At 39.9% G+C, this 23798-nt stretch overlaps 1 long non-coding RNA gene across 3 annotated transcripts in view; it reads left to right on the plus strand.

Moving 5' to 3' along the window:
* The first annotated feature begins 4700 nt into the window (after window positions 1–4700).
* The window catches only part of LOC135290716 (uncharacterized), a 32722-nt gene continuing 13624 nt past the window's right edge, over window positions 4701–23798 (plus strand). Inside the window, exons 1-4 of one of the 3 annotated variants that reach the window (XR_010353501.1) lie at window positions 4701–5042; window positions 17058–17183; window positions 18820–18880; window positions 23082–23193. This is a non-coding gene — a long non-coding RNA (uncharacterized LOC135290716). Of the gene's footprint in view, window positions 5043–17057; window positions 17184–17272; window positions 17342–18819; window positions 18881–23081; window positions 23194–23798 lie in introns of those variants that run through there. The other 2 variants (XR_010353500.1, XR_010353499.1) reach the window with 2 other exon arrangements.

Here is a 23798-nt window from a genome sequence, read left to right on the forward strand (position 1 = left end):
TCTATTCTTTCCACAGACAGACCACTTGCATCTGAAAATTCATAACCTCTTCACACTGGAGATAAATATTCTATATTGTTTCTTCATAAGGTTTATTTTTTCAAATATTTAGCTACTGCCTACAGTAATAACATAACCATCAATCACTTATGACTAATATTAATGAAAAATCTGATTCTGTACTAAGCTGTATTTTGTCAGTGACTTGGTAGATGTTAAATTTTGTTTTCTTAACTGTAGCCAGGAAAATGAATGTCCATTGAAAAATTAATCCGGAAATGTTTTACCTTTTAAATTATTTTTTTCCCCTCGGATTTCAGACAATGCAGTTAGTTACTGATCCACCACTGCTGTGATATTTGTATAGGCATTTAATATTTAATAAAAGCTAGAAAAGTACAATTTATTTTAATTGCAGAGTAGCTTGACGTTTCCCTGAACCTGAGACGACAGTCCTCTAATGTACAGGCAGTCTCCCAGTAGTGGTCTTAATAGTCATTTGTTTTGGTTCTTCATATTGTCAAGGGTGGATATGAACTAGGTGCAACATACGCTCCAGGACGTGTGTCCAGCTAATAATTTTACAGCTTTTGAGAAGACCTTAGGAAGTTTTCCTCTTATATGAAATTCCTATGCACAAAGTGAGGCTCCCAAAGTCAGTGGAAAATTTCCTTGTACAGAACTAGGGACTGATACCTGCTTTTTTTATGCTTGACTGGAAATAGAAAATTAACAAAATTTGGGAGCTGTATAATGGAAGTGTTAAAATTTGGGAAAAGTGACATTTATTAATTAGAAACAGATTCAGAAGCTTACATGTATGCCACTGTCCTCTGGAGCCCTGGCTAGCTCCGTGATGCTCCAGGGGCAATGGTGAGAGTGGGGAACTGGCTAGATGGGGGTTTTGCCTGAGCCAGAACCTCTAAGCCAGTCACCCAGCAGTAGAGAAAAAGCAATGAGGACTGAGTGAAGGAGGCAGAGGAAGCTCTTCTGTGGTGTAAGTGTAAAGCAATTTTATTAGGAGAGGCAGGGAGAGGGTACATAGAAGACAGTTGCTGAAAGGGAGCACAAGCAAAAAGAGCCCCTGCCCCACTCATGCCGGGGTTTTTAAAATCTCTCAAAACGGGGTGGAGACCATATAGTAACCAATAAGGGACTCTCAGGTTGTGGTTTTGAGGCTACAGAAAGTCAGGACAAGGGGAGGAGAGAGGGTCAGGATAGGGATTGGATCTTAGGGTGAGGGACAGGGAACTTTTTGGAATAAAGGGTAGGGTTTGGGCTCATGGACAGGGCAAAGGGGATGGGTTGTCTTGACAGACAGGGAAAAATCTGGTAGGGAGGGAAGGAATTCCTTGAGGGACAGTTGGGAGGGCATAACACAGGGGAGAAACTACGTCTAATAACTCAGGGAATGCTTGAATACAACACAAGATAACAGAACATTTGATTCAATAAACTAACACACCACAACACTTATATTATTTTCTATTATTGCTAGACTTAATGGAGTGACCTCTGTCCTTAAAAATCTAAAATGCACAAAGCTCTTAACTTTCTGTTAACAGTTCTCCATACAGGTAATTTTGTTTCAGGTGATTAATTATTATGGACAGGAACTTACAGAATCTTAGACTCATAGAATGGTGAGGGGTTGAAATGGGCCATAGAGATCATGTATTTGGAACCTCCCCTGCCATGGACAGGGGCACCTCTTACTCGACCAGGTTGTTTAAGGCCTTATCCAGAGGGTTGATCATCCATAACCTCCCTGGAGCACCCATTCCAGTGTCTCACCACCCTCACAGGGAAGAATTTCTTCCTAACATCCAGCTTAAGTTTCCCCTCCTTAAATTTGCACTCATTGCTCCCTGTCCTGTCACTACAGTTCCTGAAATAATGTCTCTTTCCAGCTTCCTTGTGGCTGCCTTTCAGATACTGGGAGGTTCCTATGAGGTCTCCACACAACCTTCTTTTCACCAGGTTGAACAGCCCCAACTTTCTCAGCCCACCTTTGTCAGGGAGCTGCTCCAGTCCTCTTACCAACCTTGTGGCCTTCTCTGGACTTGCTCCAAAAATTCCATATCCTTTTTATGCTGGGGACGGCAGCACTGGACTCCAGGTGGGGTCTCACTAGAGCAGATTAGAGGGTGAGAATAACCTCCCTCCACCTGCTGACCTCGCTTCTTTGGCTATAGCCCAGGGTACATTTGGCTTTCTGGCCTGTGAGCACTCATTTCTGGCTCATGGTGAGGTTTTCATCAACCATGACCCCCCAAGGCCTTCTCCCCAGGGCTGCTTTCAGTCGTTTCTCCTCCCAGCCTGTATTTGTGCCTGGGATTGCCATGATCCAGGTGCAGTACCTTGCACTTGGCCTTACTGCACTTCATGAGGTTTGCATAGACTCATCTCTTAAGCCTGTCTAGGTTACTCTGAATGGCATCCTTTCCCTTCAGTATATTGACCACACCACAGAGCTTGGTAGCATCAGTGGGTTTGTGAAGGTTGCCCTTGATCCCGCTGTCCATGTCACCAGCAAAGATGCTAAACTAACCTTATCCCTAATTTCCCTGTATTCCTCACAGGCTATGTGCCTTCATTTCCAACCCCTGAAAGCCGCTTCTTTTCATTTGAGTTTGCTCAGCAGTTCATTATGCATCCATGGAGGCCTCCTGGCATTCTTGCCCAATTTGGTCCTTGCGTTTCTTCCAAGCTTGGAGGAAGCGTTTCTTGAAATTCAGCCAGCATTCTTGGGCCCCTGTGCCCTCTATGGCTCTATGACATGGGACTCTACTGCAAAGATCCTTGGGGAGGCCAAAATCTGGCACTCCTCTTGTTGAGGGCAGTGAGTTGTCAGTGTGCTGTTCTCACTGCCCTGAGGAACTTCAACTCCAGTGTCTCAGTGTCACTGTGGCCAAGGCTGCCTTGGAGCGCTGCATCCCCCACTGCTCCTCACTGTTGGTGAGCACAGGGTCCAGCATGGCACCTCTCCTTGTTGGCACCTCTCCTTGTTGGCTCCTCAGTAACTTGTGCAAGAAAGTTGTGGTTGGCACATTCAGGGAATGCATTGCCATGTTATATCTCCAACAGGTATCAGGGTGGTTGAAGTTCCCCATGAGGATCAGGGCTTATGAGTGAGAAGACACTCTTACTGTCTGCAGAGCACTTCATCCGCACCATCCTCCCTCCCAACTGAGTGGCTTGTAGCAGATCCCCACTCTAACAACTCCTGTCCCTCCCCTCAGACTTCACTCACAAGCTCTGGGCTTGTGCCTGCTCCCCAGGCATAGCTCCAGCAGATCATTTACACAAAGGACTACACACCATCCTCATCTCTCTAGTCTGTCTTTCCTAAAAAGCCTGAAATCTCGCATTCCAATGCTTCAGAGTTAGGAACCATCCCATCATATCTCTGTGGTGCCATTGATATCATCCATGCACATCTCTGGTTCCTCCTGTTTGCTCTCCACACTCTGTGCATTTGTGGATAGGCATCTGGGCCAGGCCCTGGATAAAGCTGGCTCACTGACTGGAGTATCTGGAGTGCCTTCACACTGTTCTGGGCATCCATTACAGGTATTGGCAGGATTGGGATGGATAGGTGCCCTCCCCCAGCAAACATTGATCTGCATTACATCTATTTGCTGCTGTGCAACCAACGTGCCATAGTTTAATAGATCTGTCTTAATTAACAAAATCAAACACACGAGTTCCCTTAAAGTCAGTGAAAATACTGTCTTCTTGTAAACTTGGAGACATGCTTCATTACTTCTTAAAATAATCACTTTTCTAAATTAATTACTTTAAAAGTTCAGTGTATCAGGCATACAAAGAACACTGACAGTACTCTTTACATGGATCATGTAGCACCACTATGTGGAAAAGACAGGGGAAACAGCCAGGCTGAAAATGCAGCCAAAGACAAAACATTCCTCTGGTGATGTGTGGTGCTAGCTGAAGGTATTCAGCCCCTCACTAGATCAGACCTTGTATGATTAAATTGCTGTACAAACCCATGGTAATGGATCCTTAAATAATAAAGTGAAAGGGCAGATAGGAAAGTTGGGTGGGAATAAAACTATCTCAGTGCATTAGAAAGGTTATTGTTTGAGTTCCAGTATTTAACAGTTGGGTTTGCAGTGCGGCGACTGAACCCAGCAGCAGTGTTGTTCTGGCCAGTGATTCAGTGGGAATGTCAACCTGAGCAGCAACACTGTGGTATGTACAACTCAGGTCAGACACGTCTCTGATTTCTGACCACTTTTTTCTCTTGGGTGGTGTTTATTTTCTTCCCAGAAAATATGGTAATGTTTGGATTTATTCAATCTTGTGGTAGTCATGTACTGCATATTCTAATGCTCTTGGTTGAATATGACTCACACCCTACCCCTTCATGTAAATAACTCACTTAGACCTAAGCCCTAAACCCTCTGCTTAAGGCTGAGTGAGCTGGACTGAAGGAACTTTGTATGTTCTGACATCAAGTGGAGCACAGAACAAATGTTCTGTGATTTGGAAGCAGTGCTTGCGATAGTGCATAGCATTGTCTCAGTTTGGAGGGTGCACACACAACTTGTCTCCTGTTTCATCCTTTCTGGGCTTCCACGAGAGGAGCAGAGGGTCCTTGGGGTGTGTGTGGAATGGGGTCTTCTCTCCTGTTCTGTGACACCATGTCTTACATCTCAGCAGTGGTACCATTCACCTGTTTGCAGTGTGTTTCTAATGTGTGGGCTCGTGAGATGGCAGAGAGTGTTTGTGACTCTTCATTTAATCCCTTTAGATTGCTGCTCACCTCTCTGTCTGATAGGTCTGGGGGTTAAAACTGTTAGCATAGTCCTTACCCATGGACAGCCATGGGCAAACTCCATCTGGGAGTTCAGTGAAAAATTAGGACAAGGGATTTGGTTGAAACGATCTGCAGGAAATTTATTTGTCTCCTGTCAGAAGCACAAGAGGGGATGGATGGTGGGTCCTGCAGTTTGGGTTCTTAAAGTGAGGGATAATTTTTTTTCCCCACAGAAATGTAGGAGCAACCTTCCTCACAGGTGAGATTTTTTAATAGTAGATAAAGAAAAAATGCATTATAACAATTTTGCAAGTAAACTTTAACCCCTGTTATAAACTATAACTCTTATTAGGCCATAAGTATTTTGCTGACAGAGAACTGAAGGCAGTGATATTATTCGTATTTCTATGGTGATGCCTGGAATTGCCAGACATAATTTCAGGTCTTTTGGTCTGGGCACAATGAATGTACACAACAGAAAGATGATTTCTCTCTCTAAATAATTACTTCTCACCAACTTTATAGCGATAGCATTCCATCAGAAGGCAAACAGATTTGTATGCTTGTTGTGCCTCTGCATGTTAAATGGTGGTGACTTGCTGAAAAACCATGATGAATGCAATTCAGCTAACACAAAGTTATTACATTCATGCTATTCAGATATTTTAGGAATCAGTATTATTAATTCTCAGTTTATTGTGAGTCATCTATTTCTTGTGGGTTTTACCCTAAAACTGAAATTATTCTTCCAATTCTTTATGAAAAGCTGATAAATGCATAACTTTATAGTTCATAGTGATCCTTTTGAAAGCATGCTTAAACAGTTTTAAATAATAAAACAATCTGAATGATTTAATAAGAAAGAATGAGGTAAGTAAAAATGTCTGTTGTTATATTAGATGCCAAAAGGCAGCTTAGCCTAAAGATTTTGGGCAAATAGCATGAGAATTGGTAGTATTGACAAGAAATGTAAACATTAAAATGTATGCTTATGCAAATTGTGGTCAGATTTTAGCAAGATCTGATACATGAATGTCTTTTACTATTGGCAGTAAATAAGAGATAGGGAAAGTCAGACATGAAACAGGTGCCACCATTTTGGTTTTTGTACTCAGAACTAAGATTACAGACTCTGGTGTAACCTGTCATTTGCCTACTGACTTCAGATGACAACTCATAACGAATGGCAGTGGCCTTGTTGGTTGGCTTTAATGTTGACTATAGGTGAATGAGCTTCTGAATATTACCTGTTTCATAAGAAAACCAATTTGGTATGACTAATCTCAGCCATTCATTCAATGGCCAGTCATATTTTCAATTTCCTGTAATAGATATAAAGGTACACCTTGAATATATTAGTCCATATGCTTGGAACCAGGTCTCTGGTGGAAAAAACCCTAAATATAAAAACCCCACATAAATAAATTTTGTGTACTGTATTAGATTTCTTAAAGATTTAAACCACATTGGTGTGGCAGCAGTGTTCTCTCTGAGTCCCTTTTCTCATAACAATTTTCTAATTCAGTTTGACAAAATAATGTATGCTATAATGGTGTATTTGTAGTCACACAGCTCTTTAAAAAAAGTGAAAACTTCAATTAACAAGTCAGGTTCTTTATACTTGCAACCTGAATTTGGACATGCTATTTGGAAGCACTGGAATTTGCCTCCTGTATAAACAGATGAAAAGCCTGATTCCTGACATTTACTGTTTCATGCTTCTAAACATTTAAAACACATGGTCAGATGGCAAATTGAGGGGCGTGGGAGGGAAACTAAGAAATTTTTTGCTATTTTTTCCTATTATTTTCTGTTTAAATGACTTTGTTCCTTAAGGGAATGGCATCTGGTTTCACTTGCAAAGGAAAGGTAAGTCACAACTAAATGTGCCAAGGTCACAATTGCTGAGTGGATTTGCAAAGACAGCAGCAGTGCTTGGATTTTACAATCTCAACCCATCTTGCAGCTTCCAATAATCTTTGGTTTTCATTCCTTCTCTAAGTTTTCTCATTTCTGTCATGGTGGGCCAGCCCCTACTTTCCCTGTGGTGAAACAGCCTGCTGCCTCACTGCCTGCATTCAGGGGGAAACCTGCATCCTCTGCAGAGTTCAGCACAGGACCTGCCTCTGAAAGAATCATGCCTGGCTCATTTTCTCACTAGCTGCAGGTGCTGATTTACCTCCCCCTGAGACAAGATTCCAGGGGTGAAGTGCCCAGAAGTGCCAGCACTTCTATAAAAGGCGCCAAGCCTGGAGCTCGTGGGGTAACCCTGAGCTGTCTAAACTGATGTGAGAAGAATCCCTGTACAACCCATGAAACCAGGACCTTCATCCTCATTTTGAAATTAAATATGGATCTGCTTCAGTAATTTGACCCAAAAATGAAAAATCAGCTTCAAGTTTAAGATATGGAAAAATAGTTGGTTAAAACCTGTTTTCCCCAAACTTTAGCAGTGTTTTTTTTTACAGCTGTCCAATGGATGGAGAAGAAAACACCTCCTAGTTGCACTGATGTACCTTTATAAAAGGCAATAAATGATGACAGGGATAGAAGGGGAAGAGTCTGGAACTATTAAGAGGGTCTTGGCTGTCTTCTTTCTACCTGTGTAAATTAGATTTTGCCAAGCACAGAGTACTGTCCTGCTGAGCCCAGTATGATTTGGATGCATGAATCAGTTATTTAAAGCTGGCTGGAGTATTTCTACACTGTGCTGGAGCCTGGAGTACCACCCTGAACATGCAGCTGGGCAGGGTGGAAAGGAGTCACACTACGGTGTATGGTTAAGTCTCTGTTATTTTTGCAGGCTTAATTTATGCATGAAATGTTAAAAGCCCTTAGTGACACCAGCCTGAACCCCTGAGGCTACAGCTTGATTAGCTAACTTGCAGGTTTTCTTTACAGACAAATGTATTTTCCATTTTCATAACTGTGGGTTTAGAAGTTGTTTTAAAGTTAACTTGCACAGATGCATCTTTTAATATGTTTTCTTTTCCAGCATGACAGTTCAGTGGAGGTGGAGAGTTATAAGACATGACAAATGCCTACTATTTGCAAATTCCAGAAAGAGCAAAAGGCACTTTTTGACTTGAAGAGACTTGGCAAGTACCTGGTAGTAAATATCAGGAATGTGCTCACAAGTATATATGTTGAACATTTAAAGAAAAAAAAAATTGTTTTGTTGGCTTTTTTTCTTTTCAATTTTTTTTTTTCCCCAAACGAAAGGTGTGTTTTAACTTTAGAGAAAGAAAGATCACAGTGTAGTTTGCAGAAGGGGCGTTCTGGGTAGGGCAAGTGAAACAGAGCAAAGTCTATGAAGTTTATCAGCTAGCACAACTGTTTAAAAACAATTTCCTGAAAGATTTTGTTTAAACAGTTTATGCCATTTGACAAACCCAGCATTACATTTTTTTCCCGTTTTATCTAAAGTCTGTTAAAACTGAAGAAAGAAAGATCTTCAGGACAGAATTACTGCACAGGGTTCTGAAAAAAAGCATCTTAAACAAGTAATTTTTCGAAATCTCAAAATAGAGATTTTTTTTTAGCTCTGGTGTGGTGTTCATTGAAAGAATTTGTGCTTCTCTATCTCTATCTCTATCTATGCAATTTCTCAAGAAGAAAAAAATTAGGAGCATATACAAAAGTTATTTATTTCCGAAGGAACAGTTCTACCTTGAAATTGCATATCTTTTTTGAGAAAATTTGTTACTTTGAAGCAATGAAAAGGATAATTTTCTCAGAAATAATAGGAATCTAAATATCTTTAAAAAGTACTTAATTAGATTTGGTAGAAAAGTATTTATGTCATTCAGAGTAAGATAGAAAAAAATCTACACCTTTTGTATGCTCAGTTCAACTAGACCAGAAGCAAGAGAAAAGGATACATCCCACTGAGCTTCAGCTTTCTGGGTTGGTGTTCCATGTTGTGACAGGCTTATTTAGTTTTAGGGGGCATCTCTCTAGGATCTCTTTATGATGTCCCACCTCAGAATTTTTGAAGTGTTCCTGATTATGTAAAAGAACACGGGGGTTTTTTTAGCACATGAACACAACTTATTTTCCAATCTTTTTTTAAAATGCAGCTGAATGCTGATGTTTTCTTAGATACCAGGTTATTAATCCCTGCAAAGAAGGTGTTTTGTGTGAGCTCTAATGAATACATTTTCAAAAGCACTGGGAATGGTTATTTAGTTGTTTGGGTCTTGGAGGCTGGGGAACTCTTGATAAAAGTTAGAAAGAGGTTTAGCCATAACATTCATTGTCTCTTTGGACGTCCACCTATATTAAATTGCCATACTTCTTTTAATTGCTAAAATAATGGTAAACAGGAGAAGGATGGAGGACTCTTCTAAAAAAAAGAAATATAGGATAAATACAATGGTAGCAATCTGTTGTCATATTAAGTTGCTTCTCTGTTTCTTCTCCATTTCACTAAAAATTAATTTAAAGGGAATGGCTCCAAACTATATGGCTAAGTTTTAAGAACTTTCCATGTCGCTTACCTCATGCAAAAAATAATTCTACCTGTTTGTTCTGTCTGGTTGTTTTATGAGTGCTCTGCTCTCTGAACTTTCTTGGTTTTTAATAGCTTCTGAGAGTTATTTAGTGACTGATTTTTTTGTGTTCCTGACTCACACAAAATTGTAGAAACAACAAACTAGTTTTAACAGAGACTGTAAGAATTTTGCTAATATGAAGAAGAAGGACTATTCTGTTAAGTTGATTGCGAAACCCATTGGAGGAGTTCTTCTTCTGTTTTAGTTGGCCTGAGAAAATAGCAAGCTATACACTACCAATCGTCTAAAGATTGTGATTAATCTCTATTTACCTGATTGGAAAACACATTTGTTTCTCTTTACATCTTGTGTATTGTAAAAAAAAGTATCCTTCCTTTGCAATAGCTGTCCTCACAAAGGACATTGCTCTGTTTCCCAGCAATAGATGGTATTGGACCAAGGCCTAGATCTACAAAAGGCCTTAGATGCTGGTGTGGGATTTGGGTGACTAAACCCAACAGTTAGATTCTCAAAATCTTTATTGTTGTTGCCTAACCCTGAAGGTGCCTAAATCTGTAGGAGCCAGAGGTATTAATGCTAAAAGTACCAGTAGTCACATTTCAGTTTACTTGGAATTGCACCAGAAGGTGTCTATCTCTTTCTTGGTCACTTAACTGTTCTCAGAGCATTTCAACTCCACAAATTGCAACAGCTTCTTTCTGCTGAAGTGGTAAAGTTCTCTTTAGGCAGTAATTCAAAGGTTACATTCTGGGGAGGACAGTGGTAGAGGACTAGGTTCAGTTCATCTTCTCCTTGATATGTTTCAGCTTCATATCCCCTTCTCCCAAGACTTACAAAATTTAGATCTGAAGTCTTAGCTATTACTTTCTTCATGGATTCGCAAAGGTACTTTTCATCATTGGCATTTGATAAATGGCCGTTGTCTAATTGTGAAACCAAAAAAGTTGGGTGGGAGAAAAAGCAGGAAATAGACACAATTGAATTAGAAACTCTTTCATTGTTTCACAGCAGATTCTGAATGGAGGAATTACGCTATTGCACAATATTGTTCTGCTCACCAGTAAAAATGTCTGTGAATGTGAAATGCAGTCAAGCTGAAAAACTGATTAAACTTGGGTTGTCTTAAAAACTAGAACTTCATAAGAGGAAAATTGAAGTTCCCTCTTTATTCTCTTGCCATTATGCTCATTTCCAGTCACATAGCTGGTTTACACAGATATTTCCAGTAAAATACATCAGTAAAGTTGTGAAGTCAGACACTGGGATTAGAAAAGTCTATGAAACCTGAGGGTGGTACTCTTGAGATAATTGTGTGGCATTCTCTACATATGTGATCAGGTACCATTTTTTTTTTTCATTTGGAGTTTTTCCTCCCCTCTTCTTGACTCCACCTCATCTAGTGTATAGAGGTCAATCTAAGCAGCAACTAATTTATTAATTACCTTGCTTTATCCTCCTTTTGTGTCTTCTGTAACACTATTCCCTGAAGGTGTAACTGCTGGTTTCCTCACATGTTGTTCTTCCAGTCAGGCACAGTGGGAGGCATCACCAGGAGCATCTGTAAGAGATTTAAAAAATAAAGTCCTGTTGACTTCCTCCTCCTGATCAGATGGCTGATACTGAACACCCACAGCAGTGTCGTCCGTTTTAGCCTGACCCTCAATCCTTATCCATAAGTTCTCAACTCATTTGTCTGTCCCTGGGTAGAGCTTGAGGCATTCTAGTTATGCTCTCACATAAAGAACAGAGAGCCTCGCCTCTCTGACCTGTCCATTCTAAAAAGTTCACAGCCATCCATGACAATATTCTGGTCATGTGAGTGATTCCACTGTCCCAGTAATTCCGATGAGATCATTGCTCCGTGACCACACAGAATTGCTAGTCCTTTTATATTCCCCGTGCTGTGTTTGTATGCAGACACCTCAGAGAGGCAATAAAGCATCCAGATTCCCTAGAGGGATGTAAGAGGAATCACCATAACCATGGATTCAGCAGGGGGCAATCATGCTTGACCAATCTGGGTCAAGCGTGGCAGAATGGGTTGATGAGCAGGGAGCAGTGGATGTTGTCTATCTCAACGTAACCTCCTCACAGGTAAGCTCAGGAAATGTGGGTTGGATGAATGGACCCTGAGGTGCATCAAGAGCTGGCTGAATGGCAGAGCTCAGAGGATTGTCATCAGTGAAGAAGAATCCACTTAGAGGCCTGTAGTCCATGGTGTTCCCTAGGGATTAATACTGAGTCCAGCCTTATTAAACCTGTTTATCAACAGCCTGGATGAAGGGATAGAATGCACTATCAGAAAGTTTGCTGCTGCTATGGAACTGTGGGGAGTGGCTGATCCACCTGAAGGTTGTGCTGCCATTCAGTGGGACATTGATAGGGGGGAGAGTTAGTCAGGGAGAAACTTAATGGGGTTCAAAAAGAGCATGTGTAGGGTCCTGCTGGGGAGGAATAACCCCAAGCTCAGTTTGGGGTCTGACCTACTGGACAGCAGCTCTGCTGAGAAGGACCTGGGAGTTTTGGTGGGTGTCAGGTTGCCCATGACTCAGGAATGCTCTCTGGCAGCCAGGAGGGCCAGTGGGCTCCTGGCGTCCATCGGAAGGAGTTTGGCCAGCAAGGTCAAGGGAGGTTTCATTTAAACATGGGGAAGAACTTTGCCTTGAGGGTGGCAAAGCACTGAGCAGCTGCCCAGGGAGGTGGTGGTCTCCCTCTCTGGAGACATTCAAACCCCACTGAGATGCATTCCTGTGTCACCTTCTCCAGTTGACTGTGCCTTGGCCAGGAGCTGGGACTGAATGATCTCCTTCCAACCCTAACAATTCTGTTATTCTTGGGCTAACATTATTAGCATATTTATTTTCAGATTGCTGTAGGTTAGGATGGTTCTTGTACTCTGCAGATGGGATGTTCCAGAGCTGTCCTACACAGAAATATATTCACAGCCACTTTCAGAACATATTCACTGTTCTGAAAGTGGCTGTTCACTGTTCATCCATAGCTGTTGTATAAATGCCACCTGGTTTAACCCTCAAAGAGTAGTGATTTGTATTGACAAAACACCAGGCTCCTCTGTCCCACTCCTTACAGTGTACATGTGCTGGGTGAAGTCCCTGGCAAGGCCTTTATAAAAGTATAGCATTTCAGGAAGGTGAAAGGCAAGGTCTAATTGTGCTTTTGGGAATACTGATGCTAATGGTAAGCCAATGTGCTGAGGCTGTCAGCTGTTCAGGACTGTTCTTGTCTTACAGCAGAATGGAATTCTGGTATTAGCAGCTACTTACATCATGCATGCAATGCAATTGGTAAGATTGTAGTGGTATGAAAACAGGATCAGATTAACGTTTCAGGTAAGAAACATTAAAATTCCACCAGCATACAGAAGGAATTCCTACAGAATGTAGGAAGACTCTCCTCTAGGTCTGTTAGAAATTTTGCTTGTGTTTGCAGGCTTTCTGTGTGCATGTGTATGTTTTGGTTTTATGTCAATACATTTGTCCCTCTGGCTTCTTTGTGAAAGGTAATGTGAAGTTCTTAAGACATGAATAGACTGTTAAATTTATTTCACTGAGCATTTTCAAACTTTGAGTCCAGAGTGAAAAAATTGCAAAATATGATACCTGAAAATGCTGAAAGCTCTGAAAAGCACTCATACCTACCTTAATGGTGGGCATTGATTAGGAAATGCTGTTACTCTGACGAAGAGAATTAAGGTGCTCTTTAGCACTTTGCTTTAGGCTGTTTTAGCCTAAACCTCACCTACTCACCTTTCTGGGGTTAATTCAAGGAATTTGGTATAAAACAAAATATTGGTAAGCACCAGACTTCCTTTTAATTGGATATGAAACCAGAGAACCTGGTTTCTGCTACCAAAACAACGTGTGTGCTTTGGGGGAAAAACCACTTGCTTACCAGTCCTATTGAGGTAACCGGTAAATAAATCTCTGTGTTTGGTTTGGTGTTAGGATTGTTTTGAACACTTCATTTTGATTATCCAAGTTTTTTATTAGATTCTGTGAACTCTTGGCCTGAGACATTTGCAGTGCTAATAAAGCTCACTGTAAAGCAAGTTCATGCATAAATTGCAGTTTTTAAACTGCAAAATACCATTGGTGACAGAAATGTGATGAGGTTATTTTTCTACTATTGTTTGGCTTTTATGCCCCATGCTGTCTTGAGCTGTGATTTGGAGAAACAGTCCTGATAGCCTGGAAAATTATCTTATTAAGCGTCTTGTTTCTGGCAGGTAGTCCCAGTCAAGGTGAAAGAATACAATTAACCATAATGTCTTTAGAGAAGTTACCTCCTACTTAATTGTCAGTGTCTGTCTAACCCAGATGTAGACAAAGTTCAGATTTTAGCTTCTAACCTGTGCCTATTTTTTAATTGAGATGAAATATTATAATGGATACATGACTTTGTTTAATCTCTATGTGAAGGTGCCTTTAAGTGACAATGTGTTTGTGATGTGGTATTTGTTAGTCTAGGTGTTGAATGCTATTTTAGTTATGTATTTTTCCCTTTTTAGTAGCATTAAGTATTTCCATTGCATTATTTAAACTGTTGTATTTTTTCTATCTATTTTTGCCAAGTTACTTTGTTCCTTTTAAAAGATTTCTCCTTCAATGTAAACTGTGAGTTAAACTCTTTTAATTATAATTATTTGCAACTAAATATAGTTTATTTTTAACTCTTTCAATTATGAATTAAGGTATCTCTTTAGTACCCTCTTTTCCCCTCTCTCATCTCTGCTGTCAGCCATCTCCTGGCCTTCCAGAAAACACTTCTAAAGTGCAACCAAAATGCTCATGCCAGTTTAGAAAATATTAGGGGAATCTAACCAGTTTACAACCTCCAATGACTATAATTAGGTTTGGTTTCCACTTCTATGAAATAAAACAAAAGTCTTGACATGGCAAAATGAAGTACTGAAGTTGTTGGTGTGTAGGTGTGGTGTAGCAGACTGCTCTGTCCTTACCCTGTGAGATAACACCAGAGGACATTGGTTCCTCCTGTATTATGAGCACTTCAGCCAAAGCACTGAAAAATAAGCTGTGATGTCTTTTATATGCCTTTAGGGTGTTGTAGTCATGGATTCTTTTCCTTTTAAAAGTATCAGCTAGCTATATTAAATCAGATCTCTCCTGTTTTCCATAAAAGGCTCTTTGGAAGTCCCGTAGGTGTTTTATGAGTTTCTCAGTCCTCCACTGAAATGCAAAGGGATCAGATATTTCTTCCAGGTGTTTCTCAGTGTTTGAGCTAAGTAGGTGTTAATAAAAATAACTCAAAGCATTAAACAGTCCAAAAAATAAACCACTTCCCCTCTCTATTACTTTGGTTTTACTTATATACTACTGGGGTGATAATCCCACCTGTTCTTCAGCTATTCATAGTCTTCCAGGAAAAATTCAGTAGATTTCCTCATGTAAATAATAGACAGAAATCCCTCTTCCTTTTTTTACCCCTCTTAAATAGCATTTGTTTTTATGAATTTTCTACTTTATTGGTTGTCTGTAGAGCTGATCTTGAATGCTGATTCCAGAGGTAACTATACCAATATGTCTAATTTTTTGTTATAACGTGGGCGACTTAACCTTCCCTTTCTTTGCCATCAGTGAAATGCCAGTGGGTGATTTTTCACACAGCCCTGGCCTAATAATGGCTAGTACCACTTCCTTGTCACAGAGTGTTTTGAGCCCTCTTTGGTGTGTGGTGAATTCTGTTCTGCAAGCCGTGCCTCACACCCTGTGAAAGCAAAAGGTATTTTGTGCTAAGTTTCCAAGAAGCTGGAGGCACAGAGTTTTTTCATAGAAAACTCTTTTCCCCGCAGTTTGTTTTATCCAGAATAACATCAAAGCCAAGACTGTTTTTATTTGGAACATTTTGTAGAGTATCTTCATCCCGTCATCTCCTGTGGGTTCATAATCACGGGAATTGAATCTACTGGCCATCACTATAACCCATCTTTGTCCTTTGAATCACTGGTGCCAGCACAGAATATTCCTTCATTGTTCAGGTTTCCCAAGTGAAGCCCTGTAATGCTCTATGATATTGCAGTTTGTAGAATTTACTGTAAAACAATAGCACGGACACCAAGGCAAAGCATAACATTCACTTGTTATTGAAAAGCATCTTTTTAATGCAGAAATAATAAAACTGAATTTTGTAGCATTGCCATTATTTAAAATTAAATAAATCTTCCAGTTTTGTCCTCCCTCTTGTGATTACAAAATCACCCAAAAGGTCAGTTTGTATCATATAGCTGACTATGCTGTAAAGGTCTGTTTTACTTGGTATGTGAATGTATTGTTCCGATGAGTTTGTTAAATTGGCTTGTATATCCATATTTCACAGGATCACTTCAACTACTCACTCTGCTTTAGGGTCTACACTTGGAAGTTTTTCTCATTTAGTAGACTGCACATCTTTGTTCAGTAGTGACTGAGTTACCTATCTTCCCTCACACTTCAGAGTTAATGATTTTGCATCATGTATTTTCTCTGAGTATGATACTCAGGGCAACGAAAGCACATAGCCTCACTAACGTGAGTAGCATTTCCTTTGCTTGGTTAAACCAGGCAAAAGCAGTGACAAGTCTCCTTATTTTGTGCAGTTTGGGGAAAGCTGTGGAAGAAGTTGAGCTTTATGACTTTGTCAGTGCAAGTCTTTTCTCGTACACTTCTTGGTCGTGCCATAGTGCATTGTCTGATGGGGTATGAATAGAACCTGTATGATCAATGGCAAGGTGCCAAACCACCTGGAGTTCTCCTGTACTGCCCAGTATTGCAAAAGAAAGGCTATTAGTTTCTTCTTACCTCTGTGTAAGGTGAATTCATGAGACAGTGACTTAACTCTGTCCATTTTTCTAGGTTGAGGTGCCTGTTGTTTTAACAGAGCAACAGTGCTGGTGGGAGCTGCAGAAAATAAGGCATCAGGGAATTCATAGCACCTTCTCCAGAGTTACCTATCCTAGACATGACTTCCCTGTCACTAATTGGTGTAGAAATTTTCCAAGTACTTTGAAATCCTTCACGCTACCTTGAGAGCTGGGGTTTGAAGGAATGGTGTTGATGAGGCGTGTTGGTGTTTCTGCATTTCCTGCATGCTTTGATTGGATCTCTAGGGGAAGTGTCTGGAGAGGAAGAATTTTTCCCTCTCCTCAAAGCTGAGAACCAGTAGTGGATTTACTGGTAGCTAAGTTAATTTTTCTTATGTGCAAAAGCATCAGGTTGCAAATGTTCCCATTGGGAACTCTTCCTTCTCCTGGACTGATGCCCGCTTTTGAATCCTGTTTCTGCAAATTAATTCTACTTGGCTTGTCAGCCCCAACATAAGTGCCCTCAATTTTGTAAAATAAAGCCTACATTTGTGCTTCAGGGAACTAACAGATTCCACAGAGGTCAGAGCTTTTTCTTTTAACTACTACTACTACTACAAAAAAATTATATATAATTATCTAAGCAACATAAGGAAGGCTTTCAGGGAAAGGGGATAAGATTAATTTTTGTAATTGATTTTTACAGCTAAAGTCTATTTAATGTGGTTTACAGATCTGTGATATTCCAGAATGCTGTGAAAAAAATAATGTCATGCAGGACTATCTATTGAGACACTTGTGTGTATGTTTGAGTGTCCTTTCCAGTTAACTTCCCAGGAGTTGTGAAGCTCTGGTTCCTCATTGCTCTGCTGGACTGGTCATTCACCTTATGCCATGCAGAAACCATGCTAATTTATCTTATTTTGTCTCCTCCAACACCTAGGTTTTCTCAGAAATAGACTAAGATTCTGAGATACTGTAATGTATCAAGTTTCTCAACAAAGCTGTGTGCAGGAAAGTTCAAGCTGGTTTTAGACATAAATACAAGGAAGCAATAAAATCTGTGCAGGTAAAAAAACCTCAGAAACCCTGTCTTCTTGTCCATCTCTTCCTAAATGAAGTGTAGTCTGTAACTGATTTATTCTAATTTACTTACAGTCTTTATTAGCAAAACAGAACAAAAATCCAGGTGGTGCTATGTGAAAGAATGGAGTTACTAAGCTCTACAGCTCTTTGCAGACAGCACAACTCACAAAGGAATTTCAGAAGCAAAACAAATCTCCACAAAATAAACAGTAGTATGGGCATATGCGGAGATTTGGTCTCATTTGCTGTGTGAGGGCAACTAACTGTGATACTCTGAATTCCTGACCCTTAAAAAGAAGGTAGGAGTTCTTCCTGGAACAAATGCTCTGGCTTAATCACAAATTGAGGTCTTAGGCTATGAATTAGTAAGTGAAGTTTGTCTTGCACTACAGTATCTAATAATAATATTTTTCCTAAAGTTTAAAATATGCCACTAGAACACTGATCTAAATGATCAAGAGACATAATGTTGAAAACTTGATCTAAAGAAGGAGCACAAAAGCTGAACTAATTCTCAGGGTTTCATTTTTACCTTGATTCTGCTGTTGAAATTCAAGTCACAGTGGGACACATGCTCTGCATTACACAGCTCCAGCAGCAGGTGATTTGTGTTGTACCTGTGTCTATCAGTCATGGGTGAAATAGTAATTGACAAAATATATTCTCTGGGAAGAACTTTGTTATACAAGCATTGTACTACCAGGTACTGGCAGAATAGTGTTTCTGAAAATAAATCACAGAGAGGCAGGTACACCTTTCTGCTCAGATCAGTATTTTCACTGGTAGTTGGATATGAAACATTTGTCTTGAAAAGAAGACATGGGATTTAAATGGATCTTTTGGCTCGCCATTTTAATGGAGAGACTAGTGTGTAACTGAGATCAAGTTTGGTTGAAGAGTTTTGCATGAACTTACAGAATTGTGGTGTCTACTTTGGCATGTAAATAGCCTTTAGAGAAAATTTGTCATATGGCTGGCCTTCTTTGAAGAGTCTCCTAATCTCATCCTGTACTTTTTATTTGCCTTTGTATTTAGAGAGTCCTGCATGTAATTTCCTCCATATAGTTAACATATATGAAGAGGTGAGAATGCTCATTTTAGATTAATAAAATGAATATCTTTTGATGCTTCAAATACCAGAAATATTTGGTGAATTAAAATATGCAAAGAAATCTTTCCCAAGTTCCAACTTGTAACATCAAATCAATAACCTATCTGAAATTGTTAAATCTATTCTAAGGTTTTAAATGGGTGAATCATGGCTGTGTTGTGTAGGAGGACACTTTAGGAAGTGTAGCTCCCTTGCTGTGGTAGGGAAAGGCAGACAAAAGCAGATTAAAACCTGTCTGGAAATGAACTGCATTTTTTTTATATTATTAATCTGAAAGCCTTCTCCAAAAGCTCTTTTAAAGAGGAATGTTTAGATTAATCATTCACTACTGGTTCTTACCAACTAGTTCTTTTGATGTGTCATGGCATAAATATCAGAAAGGTTGTCTTTTAGTTTAAATATCTTTTCTCCACCACTGATGTATATCTGAGAGTTTGAAGAGAGCAATACTCTCTCCTTTCAGATGTAGCAAAACAAAACTTTTATTTCCCACCTCTCCTTTTGGAAGCTCTTCTGGCTTCAGTTCATCGATCAGACATGGGAGATGTGAATGGCACACAGTATTTCAGGTGAATTTTCTATTGTGTCTTGACATGAAACATATCTAACTGTGCTTCGAAGGCTCTCATATGAAATTGTCTGGGTTGCTGCCCTGTATCAAGGACGTATGTTGTTTGTTCTTTTTTCTTCCAGTCATTGCCACTCTCTGGGTGATGATAAAAAATTTCCTAATAATATGTAAGGTGTTATAAAGGCTGCTTCTATACTAAAAGATGTTTAAAACTAGGTGACACCAAAGGTGAAGATGGACGTTAAACTCAGCTCACAGCTCATTTTAACAAGGAGATGTAGAACCTAAGTTTGCTAGGATCACAGCAATTTCCACTTTATCACGCTCAGAATAATTTAAATTAATTTAGCTCAATAGAGGCATGGCACAGGACAGAACAGACCTACCATTTTTGAAGAACAAGAAAAAGAGAAAATAAGCCTAACAGTCAGCTATCAGTAAAACTGGATACATAGGATACTTGAAGCTGCCTCCTGTAATAATGCATATGAAGCTCAAAGCTTCTCTTCCTCCTCTAGTAATACATACAAATAAGTGTATATCAAGCTGTGCATTTTTTCAGTCTTCACAGCACAGGTAGATTCTGCAGACAAGTATTTCTCTCAGGGGCATTCCAGGCAACATGGAAAAAAGCACAGGGAGAGGTCAGTGGGTAAATTGCTGCCAAATTAGAAAGTGGCACTTACATAAGCTTATTATGAAACCCCCCCCACCCACTAGGATTCCTGCAGTATTTTTTTAAACTTCAGAATTTGAAACATTTTGTGCGCATTTAAGTAAAATATGATCCAGTGATAAAATACAATAGTGAATTCCTGTGTTTTTCAGCCTTCTTTTCATGTTTTCTTTACCTTTGCACATTACTGGCTACTGAGATTTAGAACCACACATTACCACCCACCTTCTAGGCTGGTATTGACTAAAATTTAAGAAAAGGATTATTGAATGAGCGACCAAATTATTTTCTTTACTGGCTTTTTCCCAGTGCCTGCAAAGCATTCCAATTAATTTTTAGGCATAGAGTCCATGTTTTGATATATATGTGACAATCTCTTTTTCCTGAGGATGGCATGAATACACATTATTGGATGAAAGGAACATTTTTCATGGTCATTCAGAATGCCACTGACTATCAGAAATATAATCTTTCAGGCATCTGAATAAAGTTCAATGTCTTTGTATATATCAAGCTTCAGTGAAAAAATAGATATTTTGTCTCATTTTTCTGGCTTATTCCTGAAATGCTAGTGAACTCAGTTCTGAATCTTGCCATCCCACTGACATCAAGAATCTCAGTAAATTCAATAAGAAATTGGACATTATGCATTTTTGTCTCTATTTGTTCTGGAATGTTTGATTGTTGCCAACTCTCACAGCTGGATTGTGGACTTGATATTTCACTTCTTTCAATGGCCAGCTGCAAAAGAAAATGGGTAATAATCTGTTCAGAGATTTATCAATCATTCCAAAGAGTTTTTGGGTTTTTCTGTCATTTTGTGGACTAAATGTACCAAATAATCTCCCTGGTAGTAAAGCAGGCTGAGGATGGAACTGGTTCTAAAGCAAGCAGCCTCCCCTCCCTTTCTCTTTATTCTGGTTGGCCCGCAACTGGAACGCTGCCACATGAGGATGAGAATCCTAATTCCCAACCTGACTGCCAATAAGGTGCAGAGGTGAGGTTCAAGGTCCATTTCTCTTTCCATCCATCATTGACTAATTGCCGAATGCAGTACCTGAAGGAGCAAGCATTTCTGTCAAGCCTCCTCCCAAACACCACTTCTGCTGTAGCTCAAGAGCAGTAAAAATAAAGAACACCCCCTGTACCAGAACAAGCGTGAGTTGGATGCAAATCACTGTGAGGATATGGCTGTTCAGCACTGTTCCACAGAGGGTCTTTTCAGTTTGGGCTGAGCACTGCCAATCCTGGAAATGCTGGTCTTGAAACATCACACAGAAACTACAGCTTCCTTGTAAAACTTTCTCTCTAAAATTGCCCAGAGCCCCGTGGGCAGCAGGGCAGGGAGGGGATTCTGCCCCTCTGCTCTGCTCTGCTGAGACCCACCTGGAGCACTGCATCCAGAGCCAGGCTCCAGCACAGCAGGGACAGGGACCTGCTGGAGCAGGTCTGTAGGAGTATCAAAAGGGTGATCAGGGGCTGGAGAACATATCTTGTGAGGAAAGGCTGAGAGAGTTGGAATTGTTCAGCTGGGAGAAGGAAAAACTCCAGGGAGAATTTATTGTAGCCTTTCAGTACTTAGAGGCAGTTTAGGAGAAAGATGGGGACAGACTTTTTAGCAGGGCCAGTAGCAACAGGACAGAGGATAATGATTTTAAACTAGAAGAGTGTAGATTGAGACTAGCAATACGGAAGAATTTTTTTTATTATGAGATAATGAAACACTGGCACATGCTACTCAGACAAGTTGTGGAAGTCACAACTGTGGAAGTGTTGAAGGCCAGGTTGCATAGGACTCTGAGCAATCTGATCAAATTGAAGAAGTCCCATCTGATTGCAGAGGGGTTGGACTTAATGACCTTTAAAAGTCCCATTCCAACCCAAACCATTTTAAGATTCTATGAAAACCTTGAAGACTTTGTGGACTTTTGGCTGCATGTCAGTCTCTACAGAAAGCAGCATGACTTACCAGGTAGTCATCAGAGTCAGCTGTTTCCTGCAATAAATACTGGGGTTTTTTGAGGAACGGTACTTCTGGCTAGCTCCTGTGAAACATTCTACCTTCTCATGTCTGTGTTGGATGGATGACCACAAGGGATCTTCCAGAAGTGACTATTAGTGCTTTTAGTGAATTTTCTTTGTTACGAGCTCTGAGGAACTCTGATGCTTTTGAGAGGCCCCTTCCAGCCTCAACAATTCTGTGATTGAGTGAAATACTTTTTTTGTAATACAATGAATCAGTCATTGCCCTCTGTCTTCTCAGTTTTTACTGTTCTTCTGGACAGCTTTATCTGTTAATGCAAGTTGGGTTCTTCCATTTGAGAACAAGCAGGCTACCTGGAAGTCTGAGTAGAGGAGTTGTTGGATACAGTGTTTTAGAAACTAAGTCTGAACAGTTTTTAGTCTTAGAACTTATGGAAAAGCTCATGACAGCAATACAATTATCCTTTTTCTTTTCCACTGTGACCTACCTCAGAGAGTTTGGAGAAAAAAGACCAGGAGTATTCTCTGTAAAAGCTAAATAAATTAATAAGGAAATCTTTATTTCAAGGCATTCCCATTTAAGCATGCTTTAGGCAGTTCTTTAAGGCAGCTGAATGGCACCCATATATTTTCTTTGTGTGTTTTCTCCCCATTTGAACAATCCTAAGACATTTGCTGGTATATATGCCCCTAGGACCTTCATCTCCAGCATGACTGTAGTAATAATACTGGTTTTAGAATTTACTTCTCCCTTCCTGGGTGATTCTTGGGTGGGTGATTTGATTTGGTTTTCTTGGTGGGGTGCAGTTAGTTTGTTTGTTTTAATTTAGTTGGGGCGGTGTCTTCTTTTTTTTAAAGTTTTTTTGGGTTTTGGTGGTAGTGGTGTTTTTTTTTAGTTTTGTTTATTGTTATGAGGGGTATGTGTAGAATAAAGTCCACAGTGAAGGCATGGGGAGATACAGAGGCTTCAGTGTTTTGGATTTGTGACAAACACAAATGCATAGTGATAGACTATGCCTGAGAACAAGTTCTGTCAGCTGTAAAGACAAGTTCATGGAATGGAATGCTGGAAATTACAACTGTGCAACAGGAAACTGATGATGCCATGGTAAAGCCTTGATTTCCTTGGGGATTCTGGTCTCCTAATGCATCCATGCTCAACCCATCCGTTCAGTGAGCATATTTGGTATTATTGTTTCTACTTGACTCTTGCTGTTTCATCCATAATTACTGAGAAAGACTGAGTCATTGACAGAGGTAGCTTTTACACCTGACTAGTTCACTTGTCACCAGAATTTTGTATTCTACTACTGAAAAGAAAATACAAACTTATGACAAATACAACCAAGGAATTTTCTCACAACTTTGCTTCTCAGTGAACAATTTCCTATCCACAACTGCAATGAAAATACTACTTAGGCTGATAGAGAACTAATTTGCAATTAATTTAAAATGTCTTTCAGCATTTTTCAGCATGTTCTCTGCTTTTATGAAGCTGGGGATGAAAAAAATAGGGACATACTGTGTTTTCCACACACAGAGTCTTGCTGAAGGCTGTGAATGTGTTTGCCTAAGTGACAGAGCATAACTCCTGGTTCCATTAGGAAAATGGTTGCCACAGTGATAAGATAGCCCAGTTTTGTCAACAATGGTAAGTATGAAAATAATCTTAACACACCCACTCTTATTTTTGCCTTCTGACTACCACAGGATTAGTGAATTAGTGTGCTGGGGTTAGGTAGCAGGACTGAGCTTGGTGAAGTACAGTAGGTCTTTCAGGAGTTGTTCAAACATATTATCAGTCTCAGAACTCCATAGGTTTTGAATAGTCTGAATGAACTTCAACTGCACATCTGCACATGCTGTACAATTCATACTGCCTTCCTTGCCTGTCCTGTGATAGGTGAACAGCAGTTATCTTTCATTATCTTTCCACATTTTTGCTCCTTCCTGGGTCCTTTATTTTGCAATGTAGATGTAATCCAGAGCCCAGCTAACACACATGCAAATATGCAAGAATTTGTGGTATTAAAAAACTTTTGTTAAACAAAACAAATTGCTTCTTGGTTCATTTAAAAATAATCATGGTGCTTGATTTACATCTACTTTGGAACATTCTCCAAATAGCTGTTCCAAATCTATAATTTCAGCTACTGCATCTGGCACAGTCAGATTTAATTGGGTTAAAAAATGTAATCCAAGAAGTATAAATTCTAAATCTTTGCACATTCCTAGGATTCCAAAAACATGCATAATT

This window comes from Passer domesticus, chromosome Z (assembly GCF_036417665.1).
Source record: "Passer domesticus isolate bPasDom1 chromosome Z, bPasDom1.hap1, whole genome shotgun sequence".
Classification (NCBI taxonomy): domain Eukaryota; kingdom Metazoa; phylum Chordata; class Aves; order Passeriformes; family Passeridae; genus Passer; species Passer domesticus.